The sequence below is a fragment of the Pongo pygmaeus genome, chromosome 20 (assembly GCF_028885625.2).
Source record: "Pongo pygmaeus isolate AG05252 chromosome 20, NHGRI_mPonPyg2-v2.0_pri, whole genome shotgun sequence".
NCBI lineage: Eukaryota > Metazoa > Chordata > Mammalia > Primates > Hominidae > Pongo > Pongo pygmaeus.
In genome coordinates this window covers 30,146,179-30,158,258 of record NC_072393.2, presented here as the reverse complement: position 1 = coordinate 30,158,258, position 12,080 = coordinate 30,146,179, and positions in this window count along the sequence as shown.

The following is a 12,080-nucleotide window of genomic DNA, read 5'->3' as shown; positions in this document are numbered from 1 at the left end:
GCAGATTCTACAAAAAGAGTGTTTCAAAACTGCTCTTTCAAAAGAAGTGTTCAACTCTGTGAGTTGGATTCATACTACACAAAGCAGTTTCACAGAACGCTTCTGTTTAGTTTTTATGGGAAGATATTCCCGTTTCCAACGAAGGCCTGAAAGGGCTCCAAATATCCACTTGCAGATGCTGCAAAGAGACTCTTTCCAAACTGCTCCATGAAAAGGAAGGTTCAACTCTGTGAGGTGAAGGCACATATCATAAAGAAGTTTCAAAGAATGCTTCTGTCTAGGTTTTATGTGAACATATTTCCTTTTCCACCATAGGCCTCAAAACGCTCCAAATGAACACTTGCAGATTCTACAAAAAGAGTGTTTCAAAACTGCTCTTTGAAAAGAAGTGTTCAACTCTGTGAGTTGGATTCATACTACACAAAGCAGTTTCACAGAACGCTTCTGTTTAGTTTTCATGGGAAGATATTCCCGTTTCCAACGAAGGCCTGAAGGGGCTCCAAATATCCACTTGCAGATGCTGCAAAAAGAGAGTTTCAAAACTGCTCTATCAAAAGGAAGGCTTCTCTCTCCGAGTTGAATGCACACATCATAAAGAGGTTTCTGAGAATGCTTCTGCCTGGTTTACAAGTGAAGATATTTCCTTTTCCACCATAGGCCTCAAATCGCTCCAAATGAACACTTGCAGATTCTACAAAAAGAGTGTTTCATAACTGCTCTAGCAAAGGAAAGGTTCAACTATGTGAGTTAAACACACACATCACAAAGCAGTTTGTGAGAATGCTTCTGTCCAGTTTTTATGGGAAGATATTCCCGTTTCTAACGAAGGCCTGAAAGAGCTCCAAATATCCACTTGCAGATGCTGCAAAAAGACTCTTTCCAAACCTCTCCATGAAAAGGAAGGTTCAACTCTGTGAGTTGAATGCACACATCATAAAGAAGTTTCAAAGAATGCTTCTGTCTAGGTTTTATGTGAAGATATTTCCTTTTCCACCATAGGCCTCAAAGCACTCCAAATGAACACTTGCAGATTCTACAAAAAGAGTGTTTCCAAACTACTCTTTCAAAAGAAGTGTTCAACTCTGTGAGTTGGATTCATACTACACAAAGCAGTTTCACAGAACGCTTCTGTTTAGTTTTTATGGGAAGATATTCCCGTTTCCAACGAAGGCCTGAAAGGGCTCCAAATATCCACTTGCAGATGCTGCAAAGAGACTCTTTCCAAACTGCTCCATGAAAAGGAAGGTTCAACTCTGTGAGGTGAAGGCACACATCATAAAGAAGTTTCAAAGAATGCTTCTGTCTAGGTTTTATGTGAACATATTTCCTTTTCCACCGTAGGCCTCAAAACGCTCCAAATGAACACTTGCAGATTCTACAAAAAGAGTGTTTCAAAACTGCTCTTTGAAAAGAAGTGTTCAACTCTGTGAGTTGGATTCATACTACACAAAGCAGTTTCACAGAACGCTTCTGTTTAGTTTTTATGGGAAGATATTCCCGTTTCCAACGAAGGCCTGAAGGGGCTCCAAATATCCACTTGCAGATGCTGCAAAAACAGAGTTTCAAAACTGCTCTATCAAAAGGAAGGCTTCTCTCTCCGAGTTGAATGCACACATCATAAAGAGGTTTCTGAGAATGCTTCTGCCTGGTTTACAAGTGCAGATATTTCCTTTTCCACCATAGGCCTCAAAGCGCTCCAAATGAACACTTGCAGATTCTACAACAAGAGTGTTTCAAAACTGCTCTTTCAAAAGAAGTGTTCAACTCTGTGAGTTGGATTCCTACTACACAAAGCAGTTTCACAGAACGCTTCTGTTTAGTTTTTATGGGAAGATATTCCCGTTTCCAACGAAAGCCTGAAAGGGCTCCAAATATCCACTTGCAGATGCTGCAAAGAGACTCTTTCCAAACTGCTCCATGAAAAGGAAGGTTCAACTCTGTGAGGTGAAGGCACACATCATAAAGAAGTTTCAAAGAATGCTTCTGTCTAGGTTTTATGTGAAGATATTTCCTTTTCAACCATAGGCCTCAAAACGCTCCAAATGAACACTTGCAGATTCTACAAAAAGAGTGTTTCAAAACTGCTCTTTGAAAAGAAGTGTTCAACTCTGTGAGTTGGATTCATACTACACAAAGCAGTTTCACAGAACGCTTCTGTTTAGTTTTTATGGGAAGATATTCCCGTTTCCAACGAAGGCCTGAAGGGGCTCCAAATATCCACTTGCAGATGCTGCAAAAACAGAGTTTCAAAACTGCTCTATCAAAAGGAAGGCTTGTCTCTCCGAGTTGAATGCACACATCATAAAGAGGTTTCTGAGAATGCTTCTGCCTGGTTTACAAGTGAAGATATTTCCTTTTCCACCATAGGCCTCAAAGCGCTCCAAATGAACACTTGCAGATTCTACAAAAAGAGTGTTTCAAAACTGCTCTTTCAAAAGAAGTGTTCAACTCTGTGAGTTGGATTCATACTACACAAAGCAGTTTCACAGAACGCTTCTGTTTAGTTTTTATGGGAAGATATTCCCGTTTCCAACGAAGGCCTGAAAGGGCTCCAAATATCCACTTGCAGATGCTGCAAAGAGACTCTTTCCAAACTGCTCCATGAAAAGGAAGGTTCAACTCTGTGAGGTGAAGGCACACATCATAAAGAAGTTTCAAAGAATGCTTCTGTCTAGGTTTTATGTGAAGATATTTCCTTTTCCACCATAGGCCTCAAAACGCTCCAAATGAACACTTGCAGATTCTACAAAAAGAGTGTTTCAAAACTGCTCTTTGAAAAGAAGTGTTCAACTCTGTGAGTTGGATTCATACTACACAAAGCAGTTTCACAGAACGCTTCTGTTTAGTTTTTATGGGAAGATATTCCCGTTTCCAACGAAGGCCTGAAGGGGCTCCAAATATCCACTTGCAGATGCTGCAAAAACAGAGTTTCAAAACTGCTCTATCAAAAGGAAGGCTTCTCTCTCCGAGTTGAATGCACACATCATAAAGAGGTTTCTGAGAATGCTTCTGCCTGGTTTACAAGTGAAGATATTTCCTTTTCCACCATAGGCCTCAAAGCGCTCCAAATGAACACTTGCAGATTCTACAAAAAGAGTGTTTCAAAACTGCTCTTTCAAAAGAAGTGTTCAACTCTGTGAGTTGGATTCATACTACACAAAGCAGTTTCACAGAACGCTTCTGTTTAGTTTTCATGGGAAGATATTCCCGTTTCCAACGAAGGCCTGAAGGGGCTCCAAATATCCACTTGCAGATGCTGCAAAAACAGAGTTTCAAAACTGCTCTATCAAAAGGAAGGCTTCTCTCTCCGAGTTGAATGCACACATCATAAAGAGGTTTCTGAGAATGCTTCTGCCTGGTTTACAAGTGAAGATATTTCCTTTTCCACCATAGGCCTCAAATCGCTCCAAATGAACACTTGCAGATTCTACAAAAAGAGTGTTTCATAACTGCTCTAGCAAAGGAAAGGTTCAACTATGTGAGTTAAACACACACATCACAAAGCAGTTTGTGAGAATGCTTCTGTCCAGTTTTTATGGGAAGATATTCCCGTTTCTAACGAAGGCCTGAAAGAGCTCCAAATATCCACTTGCAGATGCTGCAAAAAGACTCTTTCCAAACCTCTCCATGAAAAGGAAGGTTCAACTCTGTGAGTTGAATGCACACATCATAAAGAAGTTTCAAAGAATGCTTCTGTCTAGGTTTTATGTGAAGATATTTCCTTTTCCACCATAGGCCTCAAAGCACTCCAAATGAACACTTGCAGATTCTACAAAAAGAGTGTTTCCAAACTACTCTTTCAAAAGAAGTGTTCAACTCTGTGAGTTGGATTCATACTACACAAAGCAGTTTCACAGAACGCTTCTGTTTAGTTTTTATGGGAAGATATTCCCGTTTCCAACGAAGGCCTGAAAGGGCTCCAAATATCCACTTGCAGATGCTGCAAAGAGACTCTTTCCAAACTGCTCCATGAAAAGGAAGGTTCAACTCTGTGAGGTGAAGGCACACATCATAAAGAAGTTTCAAAGAATGCTTCTGTCTAGGTTTTATGTGAACATATTTCCTTTTCCACCGTAGGCCTCAAAACGCTCCAAATGAACACTTGCAGATTCTACAAAAAGAGTGTTTCAAAACTGCTCTTTGAAAAGAAGTGTTCAACTCTGTGAGTTGGATTCATACTACACAAAGCAGTTTCACAGAACGCTTCTGTTTAGTTTTTATGGGAAGATATTCCCGTTTCCAACGAAGGCCTGAAGGGGCTCAAAATATCCACTTGCAGATGCTGCAAAAACAGAGTTTCAAAACTGCTCTATCAAAAGGAAGGCTTCTCTCTCCGAGTTGAATGCACACATCATAAAGAGGTTTCTGAGAATGCTTCTGCCTGGTTTACAAGTGCAGATATTTCCTTTTCCACCATAGGCCTCAAAGCGCTCCAAATGAACACTTGCAGATTCTACAACAAGAGTGTTTCAAAACTGCTCTTTCAAAAGAAGTGTTCAACTCTGTGAGTTGGATTCATACTACACAAAGCAGTTTCACAGAACGCTTCTGTTTAGTTTTTATGGGAAGATATTCCCGTTTCCAACGAAAGCCTGAAAGGGCTCCAAATATCCACTTGCAGATGCTGCAAAGAGACTCTTTCCAAACTGCTCCATGAAAAGGAAGGTTCAACTCTGTGAGGTGAAGGCACACATCATAAAGAAGTTTCAAAGAATGCTTCTGTCTAGGTTTTATGTGAAGATATTTCCTTTTCAACCATAGGCCTCAAAACGCTCCAAATGAACACTTGCAGATTCTACAAAAAGAGTGTTTCAAAACTGCTCTTTGAAAAGAAGTGTTCAACTCTGTGAGTTGGATTCATACTACACAAAGCAGTTTCACAGAACGCTTCTGTTTAGTTTTTATGGGAAGATATTCCCGTTTCCAACGAAGGCCTGAAGGGGCTCCAAATATCCACTTGCAGATGCTGCAAAAACAGAGTTTCAAAACTGCTCTATCAAAAGGAAGGCTTGTCTCTCCGAGTTGAATGCACACATCATAAAGAGGTTTCTGAGAATGCTTCTGCCTGGTTTACAAGTGAAGATATTTCCTTTTCCACCATAGGCCTCAAAGCGCTCCAAATGAACACTTGCAGATTCTACAAAAAGAGTGTTTCAAAACTGCTCTTTCAAAAGAAGTGTTCAACTCTGTGAGTTGGATTCATACTACACAAAGCAGTTTCACAGAACGCTTCTGTTTAGTTTTTATGGGAAGATATTCCCGTTTCCAACGAAGGCCTGAAAGGGCTCCAAATATCCACTTGCAGATGCTGCAAAGAGACTCTTTCCAAACTGCTCCATGAAAAGGAAGGTTCAACTCTGTGAGGTGAAGGCACACATCATAAAGAAGTTTCAAAGAATGCTTCTGTCTAGGTTTTATGTGAAGATATTTCCTTTTCCACCATAGGCCTCAAAACGCTCCAAATGAACACTTGCAGATTCTACAAAAAGAGTGTTTCAAAACTGCTCTTTGAAAAGAAGTGTTCAACTCTGTGAGTTGGATTCATACTACACAAAGCAGTTTCACAGAACGCTTCTGTTTAGTTTTTATGGGAAGATATTCCCGTTTCCAACGAAGGCCTGAAGGGGCTCCAAATATCCACTTGCAGATGCTGCAAAAACAGAGTTTCAAAACTGCTCTATCAAAAGGAAGGCTTCTCTCTCCGAGTTGAATGCACACATCATAAAGAGGTTTCTGAGAACGCTTCTGCCTGGTTTACAAGTGAAGATATTTCCTTTTCCACCATAGGCCTCAAAGCGCTCCAAATGAACACTTGCAGATCCTACAAAAAGAGTGTTTCATAACTGCTCTAGCAAAGGAAAGGTTCAACTATGTGAGTTAAACACACACATCACAAAGCAGTTTGTGAGAATGCTTCTGTCCAGTTTTTATGGGAAGATATTCCCGTTTCTAAGGAAGGCCTGAAAGAGCTCCAAATATCCACTTGCAGATGCTGCAAAAAGACTCTTTCCAAACCTCTCCATGAAAAGGAAGGTTCAACTCTGTGAGTTGAATGCACACATCATAAAGAAGTTTCAAAGAATGCTTCTGTCTAGGTTTTATGTGAAGATATTTCCTTTTCCACCATAGGCCTCAAAGCACTCCAAATGAAAACTTGCAGATTCTACAAAAAGAGTGTTTCAAAACTGCTCTTTCAATAGAAGTGTTCAACTCTGTGAGTTGGATTCATACTACACAAAGCAGTTTCACAGAACGCTTCTGTTTAGTTTTTATGGGAAGATATTCCCGTTTCCAACGAAGGCCCGAAATGGCTCCAAATATCCACTTGCAGATGCTGCAAAAAGACTCTTTCCAATCTGCTCCATGAAAAGGAAGGTTCAACTCTGTGAGTTGAAGGCACACATCATAAAAAAGTTTCAAAGAATGCTTCTGTCTAGGTTTTATGTGAAGATATTTCCTTTTCCACCATAGGCCTCAAAGCGCTCCAAATGAACACTTGCAGATTCTACAAAGAGAGTGTTTCAAAACTGCTCTTTGAAAAGAAGTGTTCAACTCTGTGAGTTGGATTCATACTACACAAAGCAGTTTCACAGAACGCTTCTGTTTAGTTTTTATGGGAAGATATTCCCGTTTCCAACGAAGGCCTGAAGGGGCTCCAAATATCCACTTGCAGATGCTGCAAAAACAGAGTTTCAAAACTGCTCTATCAAAAGGAAGGCTTCTCTCTCCGAGTTGAATGCACACATCATAAAGAGGTTTCTGAGAATGCTTCTGCCTGGTTTAGAAGTGAAGATATTTCCTTTTCCACCATAGGCCTCAAAGCGCTCCAAATGAACACTTGCAGATTCTACAAAAAGAGTGTTTCAAAACTGCTCTTTCAAAAGAAGTGTTCAACTCTGTGAGTTGGATTCATACTACACAAAGCAGTTTCACAGAACGCTTCTGTTTAGTTTTTATGGAAGATATTCCCGTTTCCAACGAAGGCCTGAAAGGGCTCCAAATATCCACTTGCAGATGCTGCAAAAAGACTCTTTCCAAACTGCTCCATGAAAAGGAAGGTTCAACTCTGTGAGTTGAAGGCACACATCATAAAAAAGTTTCAAAGAATGCTTCTGTCTAGGTTTTATGTGAAGATATTTCCTTTTCCACCATAGGCCTCAAAGCGCTCCAAATGAACACTTGCAGATTCTACAAAGAGAGTGTTTCAAAACTGCTCTTTGAAAAGAAGTGTTCAACTCTGTGAGTTGGATTCATACTACACAAAGCAGTTTCACAGAACGCTTCTGTTTAGTTTTTATGGGAAGATATTCTCGTTTCCAACGAAGGCCTGAAGGGGCTCAAAATATCCACTTGCAGATGCTGCAAAAACAGAGTTTCAAAACGGCTCTATCAAAAGGAAGGCTTCTCTCTCCGAGTTGAATGCACACATCATAAAGAGGTTTCTGAGAATGCTTCTGCCTGGTTTACAAGTGAAGATGTTTCCTTTTCCACCATAGGCCTCAAAGCGCTCCAAACGAACACTTGCAGATTCTACAAAAAGAGTGTTTCAAAACTGCTCTTTGAAAAGAAGTGTTCAACTCTGTGAGTTGGATTCATACTACACAAAGCAGTTTCACAGAACGCTTCTGTTTAGTTTTTATGGGAAGATATTCCCGTTTCCAACAAAGGCCTGAAGTGGCTCCAAATATCCACTTGCAGATGCTGCAAAAACAGAGTTTCAAAACTGCTCTATCAAAAGGAAGGCTTCTCTCTCCGAGTTGAATGCACACATCATAAAGAGGTTTCTGAGAATGCTTCTGCCTGGTTTACAAGTGAAGATATTTTCTTTTCCACCATAGGCCTCAAAGCGCTCCAAATGAACACTTGCAGATTCTACAAAAAGAGTGTTTCATAACTGCTCTAGCAAAGGAAAGGTTCAACTATGTGAGTTAAACACACACATCACAAAGCAGTTTGTGAGAATGCTTCTGTCCAGTTTTTATGGGAAGATATTCCCGTTTCTAACGAAGGCCTGAAAGAGCTCCAAATATCCACTTGCAGATGCTGCAAAAAGACTCTTTCCAAACCTCTCCATGAAAAGGAAGGTTCAACTCTGTGAGTTGAATGCACACATCATAAAGAAGTTTCAAAGAATGCTTCTGTCTAGGTTTTATGTGAAGATATTTCCTTTTCCACAATAGGCCTCAAAGCACTCCAAATGAAAACTTGCAGATTCTACAAAAAGAGTGTTTCAAAACTGCTCTTTGAAAAGAAGTGTTCAACTCTGTGAGTTGGATTCATACTACACAAAGCAGTTTCACAGAACGCTTCTCTTTAGTTTTTATGGGAAGATATTCCCGTTTCCAACGAAGGCCTTAAGGGGCTCCAAATATCCACTTGCAGATGCTGCAAAAACAGAGTTTCAAAACTGCTCTATCAAAAGGAAGGCTTCTCTCTCCGAGTTGAATGCCCACATCATAAAGAGGTTTCTGAGAATGCTTCTGCCTGGTTTACAAGTGAAGATATTTCCTTTTCCACCATAGGCCTCAAAGCGCTCCAAATGAACACTTGCAGATTCTACAAAAAGAGTGTTTCAAAACTGCTCTTTGAAAAGAAGTGTTGAACTCTGTGAGTTGGATTCATACTACACAAAGCAGTTTCACAGAACGCTTCTGTTTAGTTTTTATGGGAAGATATTCCCGTTTCCAACGAAGGCCTGAATGGGCTCCAAATATGCACTTGCAGATGCTGCAAAGAGACTCTTTCCAAACTGCTCCATGAAAAGGAAGGTTGAACTCTGTGAGGTGAAGGCACACATCATAAAGAAGTTTCAAAGAATGCTTCTGTCTAGGTTTTATGTGAAGATATTTCCTTTTCCACCATAGGCCTCAAAACGCTCCAAATGAACACTTGCAGATTCTACAAAAAGAGTGTTTCAAAACTGCTCTTTGAAAAGAAGTGTTGAACTCTGTGAGTTGGATCCATACTACACAAAGCAGTTTCACAGAACGCTTCTGTTTAGTTTTTATGGGAAGATATTCCCGTTTCCAACGAAGGCCTGAAGGGGCTCCAAATATCCACTTGCAGATGCTGCAAAAACAGAGTTTCAAAACTGCTCTATCAAAAGGAAGGCTTCTCTCTCCGAGTTGAATGCACACATCATAAAGAGGTTTCTGAGAATGCTTCTGCCTGGTTTACAAGTGAAGATATTTCCTTTTCCACCATAGGCCTCAAAGCGCTCCAAATGAACACTTGCAGATTCTACAAAAAGAGTGTTTCAAAACTGCTCTTTGAAAAGAAGTGTTCAACTCTGTGAGTTGGATTCATACTACACAAAGCAGTTTCACAGAACGCTTCTGTTTAGTTTTTATGGGAAGATATTCCCGTTTCCAACGAAGGCCTGAAGGGGCTCCAAATATCCACTTGCAGATGCTGCAAAAACAGAGTTTCAAAACTGCTCTATCAAAAGGAAGGCTTCTCTCTCCGAGTTGAATGCACACATCATAAAGAGGTTTCTGAGAATGCTTCTGCCTGGTTTACAAGTGAAGATATTTCCTTTTCCACCATAGGCCTCAAAGCGCTCCAAATGAACACTTGCAGATTCTACAAAGAGAGTGTTTCAAAACTGCTCTTTGAAAAGAAGTGTTGAACTCTGTGAGTTGGATTCATACTACACAAAGCAGTTTCACAGAACACTTCTGTTTAATTTTTATGGGAAGATATTCCCGTTTCCAACGAAGGCCTGAAAGGGCTCCAAATATCCACTTGCAGATGCTGCAAAGAGACTCTTTCCAAACTGCTCCATGAAAAGGAAGGTTCAACTCTGTGAGGTGAAGGCACACATCATAAAGAAGTTTCAAAGAATGCTTCTGTCTAGGTTTTATGTGAAGATATTTCCTTTTCCACCATAGGCCTCAAAACGCTCCAAATGAAAACTTGCAGATTCTACAAAAAGAGTGTTTCAAAACTGCTCTTTGAAAAGAAGTGTTCAACTCTGTGAGTTGGATTCATACTACACAAAGCAGTTTCACAGAACGCTTCTGTTTAGTTTTTATGGGAAGATATTCCCGTTTCCAACGAAGGCCTGAAGGGGCTCCAAATATCCACTTGCAGATGCTGCAAAAACAGAGTTTCAAAACTGCTCTATCAAAAGGAAGGCTTCTCTCTCCGAGTTGAATGCACACATCATAAAGAGGTTTCTGAGAATGCTTCTGCCTGGTTTACAAGTGAAGATGTTTCCTTTTCCACCATAGGCCTCAAAGCGCTCCAAATGAACACTTGCAGATTCTACGAAAAGAGTGTTTCAAAACTGCTCTTTCAAAAGAAGTGTTCAACTCTGTGAGTTGGATTCATAGTACACAAAGCAGTTTCACAGAACGCTTCTGTTTAGTTTTTATGGGAAGATATTCCCGTTTCCAACGAAGGCCTGAAACGGCTCCAAATATCCACTTGCAGATGCTGCAAAGAGACTCTTTCCAAACTGCTCCATGAAAAGGAAGGTTCAACTCTGTGAGGTGAAGGCACATATCATAAAGAAGTTTCAAAGAATGCTTCTGTCTAGGTTTTATGTGAAGATATTTCCTTTTCCACCATAGGCCTCAAAACGCTCCAAATGAACACTTGCAGATTCTACAAAAAGAGTGTTTCAAAACTGCTCTTTGAAAAGAAGTGTTCAACTCTGTGAGTTGGATTCATCCTACACAAAGCAGTTTCACAGTACGCTTCTGTTTAGTTTTTATGGGAAGATATTCCCGTTTCCAACGAAGGCCTGAAGGGGCTCCAAATATCCACTTGCAGATGCTGCAAAAACAGAGTTTCAAAACTGCTCTATCAAAAGGAAGGCTTCTCTCTCCGAGTTGAATGCACACATCATAAAGAGGTTTCTGAGAATGCTTCTGCCTGGTTTACAAGTGAAGATATTTCCTTTTCCACCATAGGCCTCAAAGCGCTCCAAATGAACACTTGCAGATTCTACAAAAAGAGTGTTTCAAAACTGCTCTAGCAAAGGAAAGGTTCAACTATGTGAGTTAAACACACACATCACAAAGCAGTTTGTGAGAATGCTTCTGTCCAGTTTTTATGGGAAGATATTCCCGTTTCTAACGAAGACCTGAAAGAGCTCCAAATATCCACTTGCAGATGCTGCAAAAAGACTCTTTCCAAACTGCTCCATGAAAAGGAAGGTTCAACTCTGTGAGGTGAAGGCACATATCATAAAGAAGTTTCAAAGAATGCTTCTGTCTAGGTTTTATGTGAAGATATTTCCTTTTCCACCATAGGCCTCAAAACGCTCCAAATGAACACTTGCAGATTCTACAAAAAGAGTGTTTCAAAACTGCTCTTTGAAAAGAAGTGTTCAACTCTCTGAGTTGGATTCATCCTACACAAAGCAGTTTCACAGTACGCTTCTGTTTAGTTTTTATGGGAAGATATTCCCGTTTCCAACGAAGGCCTGAAGGGGCTCCAAATATCCACTTGCAGATGCTGCAAAAACAGAGTTTCAAAACTGCTCTATCAAAAGGAAGGCTTCTCTCTCCGAGTTGAATGCACACATCATAAAGAGGTTTCTGAGAATGCTTCTGCCTGGTTTACAAGTGAAGATATTTCCTTTTCCACCATAGGCCTCAAAGCGCTCCAAATGAACACTTGCAGATTCTACAAAAAGAGTGTTTCAAAACTGCTCTAGCAAAGGAAAGGTTCAACTATGTGAGTTAAACACACACATCACAAAGCAGTTTGTGAGAATGCTTCTGTCCAGTTTTTATGGGAAGATATTCCCGTTTCTAACGAAGACCTGAAAGAGCTCCAAATATCCACTTGCAGATGCTGCAAAAAGACTCTTTCCAAACCTCTCCATGAAAAGGAAGGTTCAACTCTGTGAGTTGAATGCACACATCATAAAGAAGTTTCAAAGAATGCTTCTGTCTAGGTTTTCTGTGAAGATATTTCCTTTTCCACCATAGGCCTCAAAGCACTCCAAATGAAAACTTGCAGATTCTACAAAAAGAGTGTTTCAAAACTGCTCTTTCAAAAGAAGTGTTCAACTCTGTGAGTTGGATTCATAGTACACAAAGCAGTTTCACAGAACGCTTCTGTTTAGT